General features: G+C 44.8%; 1 long non-coding RNA gene across 1 annotated transcript in view; it reads right to left on the bottom strand.

Moving 5' to 3' along the window:
- Window positions 1-7,085, bottom strand: part of LOC107148500 — a 9,821-nt gene extending 2,736 nt beyond the window's left edge. The window contains exons 1-2 of the long non-coding RNA XR_001504277.2: window positions 7,075-7,085; window positions 2,008-2,011 (exon numbers count right to left, since the gene is read on the bottom strand). This is a non-coding gene — a long non-coding RNA (uncharacterized LOC107148500). The remainder of the gene's footprint in view (window positions 1-2,007; window positions 2,012-7,074) is intronic.
- Window positions 7,086-8,776: the final 1,691 nt, after the last annotated feature.

The raw sequence follows: 8,776 nt of genomic DNA, 5'->3' as shown, positions 1-8,776 counted from the left end.
TATATATATTCTCCTCTTCTTTACTGAATCAAGGTGAATGTACCCCAAACGCCTAACCTATGTGCCAGTGTTGAATATCAAACACAAGCACAGCCTGATGTCTTTGTCACCAGTGTGGGCTCCTTTCCATGGCTTCCCTCAGATATTTGCCCATCTTTCCACGACATTGCTGGCATGACTACACCCCAGCTCTCCTCGTCTGAGCCCTCCTCAACTGGTGTGCTTACGATGCCCTCCCATATCAACCCTTTACTGATACATACAGGAAGAATTCTTCCTCTCCCTCCTCTTGTTTCTCATCTTCCTTCCTTCTGTCCTCCTCCCTCCCTCCCTTCTTCCCTCTCTCCCTCCATCCATTCCTTCCTTCCTTCCATACTGGGGATTAAACCCAGGGAAGCTTTAGCACTTAGCTATATCCTCAGACCTTTTTAAAATTTTTATTTTGACCTAGAGTTCTCACTGGCCTCAAACTTGTGAGCCTCTTGCCACAGCCTCCTAAGTCATTAGGGGTACAGACACTCATCATCCTTCTCTTTTCTTTTTATGGATTTCACATTTTGTGACAGTTTTAGATTTACAGAAAATTTGAGTAGATAGTATGGATTATACCTTTTCCCCATGAGCTTTCCCCTATTATAAACATCTTATACATTAATGTAGTCAATTGGTTAGGATTAATATAACATTATTGATACATTGTTATTAACTAAAGCACATAGTTTATTCAGATTTCCTTGGTTTTTACTGAATGTCTTTTTACTGTATCAGGACCCCATATAGAATGCCACTTTCTGTATAGTCATAGTGCCTTCTTACTCCCCTCTTGGCTGGGACGGTTTCTTAGATGTTTTCTTCATTTTTGGTGATCTTGACAGTGGAGGGAAACCAGCCAGATATTCTGTAGGCTATCTGTCTCTTGTGATTTATCTGATGTTTTACTCATAATTAGGGCAAGGTTATAGGGTTTTTCTGAAGATCAATCACATGGGAGGAGTGTCATTTCCATCATGTCACGTCAATGGCACATGCTGCCAAGACCATTCCTGACTGTTGGTGCTGACTTTGGCCACCTGGCTGAGCCAGTGCTTGTGGGATTTCTCTGGAGTCTCTCTTTCTGTTTCTCTTGCTACACTGCACTCTTAGAAGGAAGTCACTGCACACTATTCACAATTATGGGGTAGGTGGAGGGATTGTGCTCTACCTCCTTGAGCATGGAGTCTCTACATAAATAATTTGGAATTCTTATGCATGGGAGATTTGACCCCTACCCCATTCATCAGTTTATTCAATCATGTCTTTATATTTGTCTAGACTTGTGGATATTTATTTTATTTGTTGCTTAAATTGTCCCCACTTTGACCATGGGAGTTCTTTCAGTTGGCCTCTGTGGCCCTTTGACATACCCCCATGTGTGCACGTGCCCGTGTGTGTGTGTGTGTGTGTGTGTGTGTGTGTGTGTGTGATCATTTTCTTCCTTGTTGACTACAAGATGCTCTCTTCTTTTCCTCCTTGCTCTTGGCTATCCTCAGTCCTATTCTCAAATCTGTTTCCACAGAGAAAAATGAATTCATTTACTAAAGGCGGGCCAAGCATCACGTAGAGTCCCCTCTGGTGGCAACCCAGGGCCAGCTCCCCTTTCTTCCTATGGCCCAGCCTGCTTTCATTTGCCCCTGCTCAAACGCCTTGGAGTAGATATCGTTGGGCTCCTTCTAGAGAATAATAATGGGGGCAGTACCCCACAGAGAGTGACTGCAGGAGCAGATGTGAACACAGGCCTTCATCCTGCTCTGTGCTGCTGCTTGTGGGGAGAGGCGAGCGGTGCGGGGTCTATGCTACTCGCCACCTGCAGAGCTTTTGGTGGGTTTTCAATGACATTCAACAACTGAGGAGAAATGAAGAAGAAGAAGAAAAAAATCCCAAACCACTCTTTTATGCGTATGTATGTATCAGTCTTATGTTTAAATGTTCCAGTTTGGGCTGTTTTATTTTTTTAAGGCACTATTTCACTTTTCTTTTTATAGAAACAAAGTTCACTTTGAATTGTAGCAGTTTTTTTTTTTTTTTTAGAAAAGGCTACATCTGAACTTACGAGTTGAAAGAGTCTCTGCTGCACTGCAATTGCATACGCAAGATTTCAAGAGCTCCTACGGGGCGGCCCTGCCAGAAATGGCTCAGATGGGTGTCGGCTGTGGGTTTGTGGTTAGGCACCGTCGTCACTGGGGCCTGTGGTCCAGACCACAGACATGTGATGAGGGACCCAGATGAGGAGCTGGGCTGAGTCAGGCCTTCTGCTGGCCTTGGCACCAGCCCTGCAGAGGAAGTGCCAAGGACACGCCTCCCACCTATCTCCCCAATGGCTGGGACCCTCCTGACTGCTCCTGCCCACACCTCTGACTGAGGCGGGGGCTCCTGGATCTGACTCCATAAAGTCTGACTGCTGGAGGGGTGAACTGTGCTGGAGGGAGGAGGGAGAGTGGGGCTGGGCACTGTGGGCAGCAGCACTGAGCCCAAGGCCGGAACACGGGCACCCAGCTGCACCTGTCATCTGTGTCTTAGGCTGCCCCAGGTTATGCCAGGCTTTCCAGGGGGCTGGGTTGTAAATCCTCCCAGCCCCAGGTGTGGTCCAGTCCTGGGCTGTGTTCAGCTTTGGAGGGAGGATGAACTCAGATTTTTGACACTTAATTGAAACAAGCCCAACCAGTGGCACACGCCTATGATCCCAGTGACTCTGGAGGCTGAGGCAGAAGGATCACATGTTTGAGGTCAGCCTGAGCAACTTAGGAAGACCCTGTCTCAAAATTTAAAAAAAAAAAAAAAAATAGAAAGAGCTGGAGATGCAGCTTTGAAGGCTTCATGTCTTGCTCTCCTGATTGGCTGCTGAATAAACAGGGGTGCCTCTAGGCACTTTATTACATAAAAAACAAACAAACAACAACAACAACAACAAAAACCAATAATCGAGTGATTCCATGTGCTAGGAACAGCTTGCACTGTTTTATAGGCATGCGACATCTTGCTCAAGCCCCACAGCATCTCTGTGAGAATGTGGAATCATTATCCCCAATTTGCAGATGGCAAACTGAGGCTCAGAGAGGTTAGTAAGTATTCAATCCTTGATTCACCTAACTCCAAAATCCTTCTGGATTGGACTTCCTCCTCAGATCTGATATGGGATGGGAAGACCTAGAACCCTTTTCCATCCTTGTCACTCATTGGTCAGGTCAGCTTACATCACTCTGCCTTTGTGATCTTCTGATTCATTAGTGGCCAAATGGAGTGAAGTCTAGAACTCATCTAGCAGGGCACCCGGAAGAAGCGCATCTGAAAATGGCCTTCTGCCCGGCTTTGAGGGATTCGTGGGTTTCTAGGACAACGCCTTTCTTCAGGACTCTGGTTCTTTCATACGGCATTTTATGTTCACAAGGGGGAACTGTGTGTGTACTCCTCACATCTTGCAGAGCAGTGGGGACAGTGGGTGAGGCAGGGTTTAGGGCATTTCAGCTCTCTCCTGAATCCCACAGCCGCGTACTCACGGCTGATCGGTGGCGGGCTCCATCAGCTGACCTGCAGACCTCTCTCCTACCTGACTCTCTCTGAACTTGTCATCTTTCTCCTGAGCAAGGGTGAGGGTAGGACAAAGTCAACTAGTCCCCAAGCCATTGCTCCTCACTCCCCCTTTACAGCCAATCCCTTACCAACCGTTATGTATGTCATCTCTTCAGCCACCTGTGCATCTGCCCTCTTGTCTCTAGTGTCCTTTCCTGTACAGGTGACAACCATAGCTCTACCCATTGGCTGACTGCTAGGCAGGCTCCACTCCAAGCTGTTCTCCACCCAGTCATCGGTGGGTGGCCCTTCCTTGCTGAAGTCCACTGGGGCTCACGCGTCCTGCTCCTGACAGTTGAGCCCCGTTATCCTGGCCCCACCACCTTTCCCTGTCAGCCAGTGCTGCCCAGGCTCACCTGGCCCCAGGGAAGACTAAGTTCACAGGACCCTATAAGAGCTTGCTCCCATCTCTTCATCTCTTCTTATCTGATCTGTCCTCCAGAATTCAGGTTGGGAGACCCCTTCCAGGGACAGCTCTGTGGTCACCAGCTTGAGTGGGGGACTTTTCCTTAAACTTCCTTCAAACCTTCCTTGTACCTTCTGCAGGGCCTTTGTAGAACTAGTGCCCAGTGTAAAGCCCAGTAGAGGGAACCCGATCTGTGACAGATGAATGAGAATGAAAACTGGGACAGCCCACCTGCAACTCTGGGGGACTCCTTCTCCAAGTGGGTGGACCCTGTTCATGATCCCCTGCTTCTCTTCCATGACACCTGCAGCAGCCTGTGGTGCCCTCCCCCTCCTTCCAGGGCCACCTGCACCACTGAGCCTGTAAGAAGGACCCTGGAAGCTCAGGGGGCAGGCAGCCAGGTGAATGGTAGCTGTGCTGGTGGTACCATGTGGCTCCTGTGGTTCTGGCTCAAGTCACTTTCTTCCTACTTTAGTCAGGTGGATCCTTGCCCCTTGCCAAGACAGAAAGAAAATATATCAGTTTGAAATCCCTGTACCCTCCCCAGAGACACATTAGAGAGCCGTGCATTCGTTCTGTCTAGGAAAACATCAGATTTGCTCAAAATGAAATAGAAAAGGCATCTCCTGTGTGTCAGGAGACGCAGACACTCAGTGCCTGGACAGAGGTTGTACAGCCATGGTAGAGGATTCTTCTTTGATAAAGTTTTCACAAAAGAAGAGTCACAGCTGTTGATGCCACAACCTAAGTAAGATTGGGATAAGCCCAAGGGACAGGGAGGTGACAGAGAGGGACACAATGCCTTGTGCATGTGCTTGTCATTTGTCTTTCAAGGAAATCTGGCTAAGAAATACTGCATATATTTGCTATTAGCAAAAACTTCTCCCAATTCCAGAGTTATGAGGAGCATAAATGGTGGTGAATGAAAGCAGGTGCTGGGTATGTTACAGACATAAATGTGGGATTTAATCTGTGGGATTAAAACAAACCAAATTCAGCACAGGTCTCAGCAGTCAAGAACATTTTGAGAAAATACTGCTGCAAATTACTGAGTTTTTTTCCTTTAGTTATGTCACAGGATATATTTTAACCATTTTGGAAGGAAAGTATTTTTCCTGAAACCTGCACTCTTTGAAGGTGGAGCTCTATCTTTTTTTTGAATTTTATTTTTACTAGTTCTAATCAGATACACAGGGCAGCAGAAAGCACTTTGATTCACTGTACACAAATGGAGCACAATTTTTCACTTCTCTGGTGGTACATGAAGTACCCCATTGGTGCAATCATACATGTACCAAGGGTAATGATGTCCACCCCATTCCACCATCTTTCCCATCTCCATGCCCCACCGTTTTGCACCATCCAAAGTTCCTCCACTCATCCCATGCCCCACCTTCCATCATGGATTAGCATCCACTTATCAGAGAAAACACTGGGCCTGGAGCTCTGTCTTATCTCTGCATTACCCATGGTGTCCATCTGAAGTAGCTACCTGCCCCAAATATCTTCTTCTACCATAGTGTCTGCATCAAGATTTACAGTTAAAACCTACATTTCCTGTCTTTCTTGCACATAGAGATATAAGATAAAATGAGACCAATGGTCAATGAGACATAAACAAAACTGAATAAAGCTGTTTGAAAGAGGTTGACTCAAATGAGTATTATGGCTTTTTTGTTTATTTCTTATCCCAGCTGACTGGAATTTTGATGTGAGGGCTTGAGTTGCATCAGCCATCTCATGATCATGAAGCAGTTGAATCTGGGGATGAAAGCCACATGCTAAGAATGATGAAGCAAAAGGATAGGTATGGAGAGTGGTGACAATGATTGGGAGACCAGTGTCTGAGACTGGGGTCCCTGATGATTTCATGGCTGTGGCATGTTTGGTGACTGGGAAAGTGTCTGTGAAAATGTATAGGAAGCCTGGTTGCTATGGCAATCTCTCCATGGGGAGACTCTGTTGCTAGAGTCTTATTAGTTCAACCTTGCTCTCAGGCACACAGCTCCTAGGAATGAAGGAACTTCCTTGCTAGACAATCACAATGTTTCTCCAGTTCCTCTGGTCCTGAATCTGCCTGAAAATTCAGTGGACTTTCTTGAGAGCTACACAATGCTCCTAACATTGCACACTGCAACTATAGAATGTAACTGAGGAAATAGCTGCAAAATGCTGCTAACTCTGTAACTTTCATTCACACAGTGAACATTTCACGAAGGCTGTGGTCCTTGTTTCTGGTGTCCCATATGTACCTGTGCAGCGTTAGGAGAGAAGCTCCCTGGTAGCGGAGAAGCCAAGTCCAAGAAGGACATCGGCAGGAGGACAAAGGCAGAGGCCATTCCTGATACGGAGCTCGCTGGTGAAGGGGAGGACAAGATTGGGGCAAGTGTGTTCCTAAGTAGAGAAATGTGAGCCATCATTGTGTGGGACCAGCTTCTTCTGGCCAGGCCCTTTCCACCAGGGACAAAGACTTGGCCCACTCCTGGTTGTCCAGCAGCCCAAAGCCTGGAATGAATGACGTCACCAGCTGTAGTTCCTGAGCCTCCATCCACTTTCCTAGGGGATGGAAGACCCTGTGAAGGAGGAATGGAGTAGATATTTTATTTTGATTTTACCTTAATTTACAGGGCAAAGTCTTCTTCATATTTGTTTCCTTTATGAAAAATTTTTTTAGTTACAAAAGTTATTACACACTTGTTGCAAAACTTTTAAGCGACCCAGCAGAAGCAAAAGCAGTAATTAAGCAAAAGTCTCTCCCCTCTCTAACACGTACTTCTGTTTATAGAGTCACCAGCTGTTTATACTTTGACACATGCCCTGGGTGTCACACACACAATGAGGCTATACTCTGTGTGTGTGTGCGTGCACATGCACAACATGTATGTGTGCATTTGTGCACATATCTACAACTTAAAAAAATTATGTGGTTTCCACATTGATATGTACATATTTAACTCACTCCTTTCTTATTGGTGTCTTATAATTATACATAAAAGTGGGATTCTTTAATATTGGAGAATGAAATTGACCAAACTATGTTATCTGTATGTACAAATATGTACACATATTTTTTGGATTCTTTGTGACATATTTGTACATACATATAACATAGTTGGTCAATTTCATTCTCCAGCACCTCCTGTTTTACTCCACTCTTCATTCTCTCTGATCCCTTTCCTCAACTCTGCTGGTCTCCTTTCTATTTTCATGAGGTCCCCTTTTATATATATATTGTCTCTAGTTTCACATAATAAGAGAGAACATACGACACTTGATGTTCTGAGTCTGGCTTACTTCACTTAGCATTATGTTCTCAAGTTCTATCCATTTTCCTGCAAAGACATCATATTGTTCTTGTTTATGGTTGAATAAAACTCCATTGTGTATTTACACCCTATTTTCTTTATCCATTCATCTGTTGACAGACACCTAGACTGGTTCCACAGTTTGGGTATTATGAACTTTGCTGCTGTAAACACGGGGTATACATGTATTGCTACAGAATGCTGATTTTAGGTCTTTAGGAAAACTACCACAGAGTCCTATAGCTGAGTCAGATGGTAGTTCTGTTCCTAGTTTTTGAGGAAACTTCTTACTGACTTCCTAGTAATTCCTTCCTTTTTTTCATCTCCATCATGTCCCATCATATGAATGTTTGATAATCTGTCAAACAATTCTGTATCAGAAGACAAATGTCTAATATTATGTCTAATATTCTACTACTAACATAAAAAATTGCTGGAATAAACGATGGACATTCTATAAGATATAGTCCTGGATGATTATGGCAAAATGAAGCCAACTATTAAGTATAATTGTAATGCACTAAAAAAATATAAGAAAAGAACATAGTTGTAGAAATAGATCAACAGGCACAGTAAAAATTTCCTTCCAAAAAGTGTATACGGTTATTCTAATAAATGAGTTTAATGAATATCAAGATGAGTGACTGAATTGTGGGCTATATGCTCTTCAGCTCTTCTTACCTATGAGAGTTGTTGGATATTGGACTTTCATGATTGTTGTTGTTGTTGTGGTCTGACTATGTTGCCCAGGCTGGTCTCAAATTCCTGAGCTCAAGCTATCCTCTTGCCTCAGCTTCCCAAGCTGACCTTCACGATTAACCCCAGATACCATCCCACAGTGCTGGCATCTCTGAGTCGTTCGCACACCTAGAGTTCCATAACCTCTCTTTCCAAAGGGACTTTTCTGGGAATGCCTTCCTCAGCTCGTCTGCCTCTCAGAATCCTCCAGCACGCTGTCCTTGACATACCCACAGACCCACCTCACTCTTTATCCTTGGGCATCCCATTGCCTGGCTCTGTGGTACCTGAAATGATTTGTTAGCTTGTCTTTGTTTTCTCCTGAAAGGCAGAGAGTTCCTGGAAGTCAGAGACTGAATACTAGCCATTCTGGCACAGAGCACACTGTTATAATCCAATGACTATTACCTAGTTTTTTTTTTTTTTTTTTATGATGGTGTTTTCTGAACACCTCCGCCCCCCCACCATTCTGAGCCTAGTAGATGTTCTAGAAATACTGATTGACTTGCTTCATTATTCTTTATGATCTGGGCACCTGGTAATGAAACTCTCAACTAGGGATAAGAATGTAAAAAAGAGAGTTGGTAGAGGGCTAGCTAAGGGGACGAGGAGGAAGAGGGAGAGCGGGGGAGAGAGAGAGAGAGAGAGAGAGAGAGAGAGAGAGAGAGAGAGAGAGAGAGAGAGATTGAAGTTGAGTGTGGAAGTAGTGGTATGGGTAGGA

This window comes from Marmota marmota, unplaced genomic scaffold (assembly GCF_001458135.2).
Source record: "Marmota marmota marmota unplaced genomic scaffold, marMar, whole genome shotgun sequence".
Taxonomy (NCBI): domain Eukaryota; kingdom Metazoa; phylum Chordata; class Mammalia; order Rodentia; family Sciuridae; genus Marmota; species Marmota marmota.
This window is presented reverse-complemented; position numbering and strand designations above follow the sequence as displayed.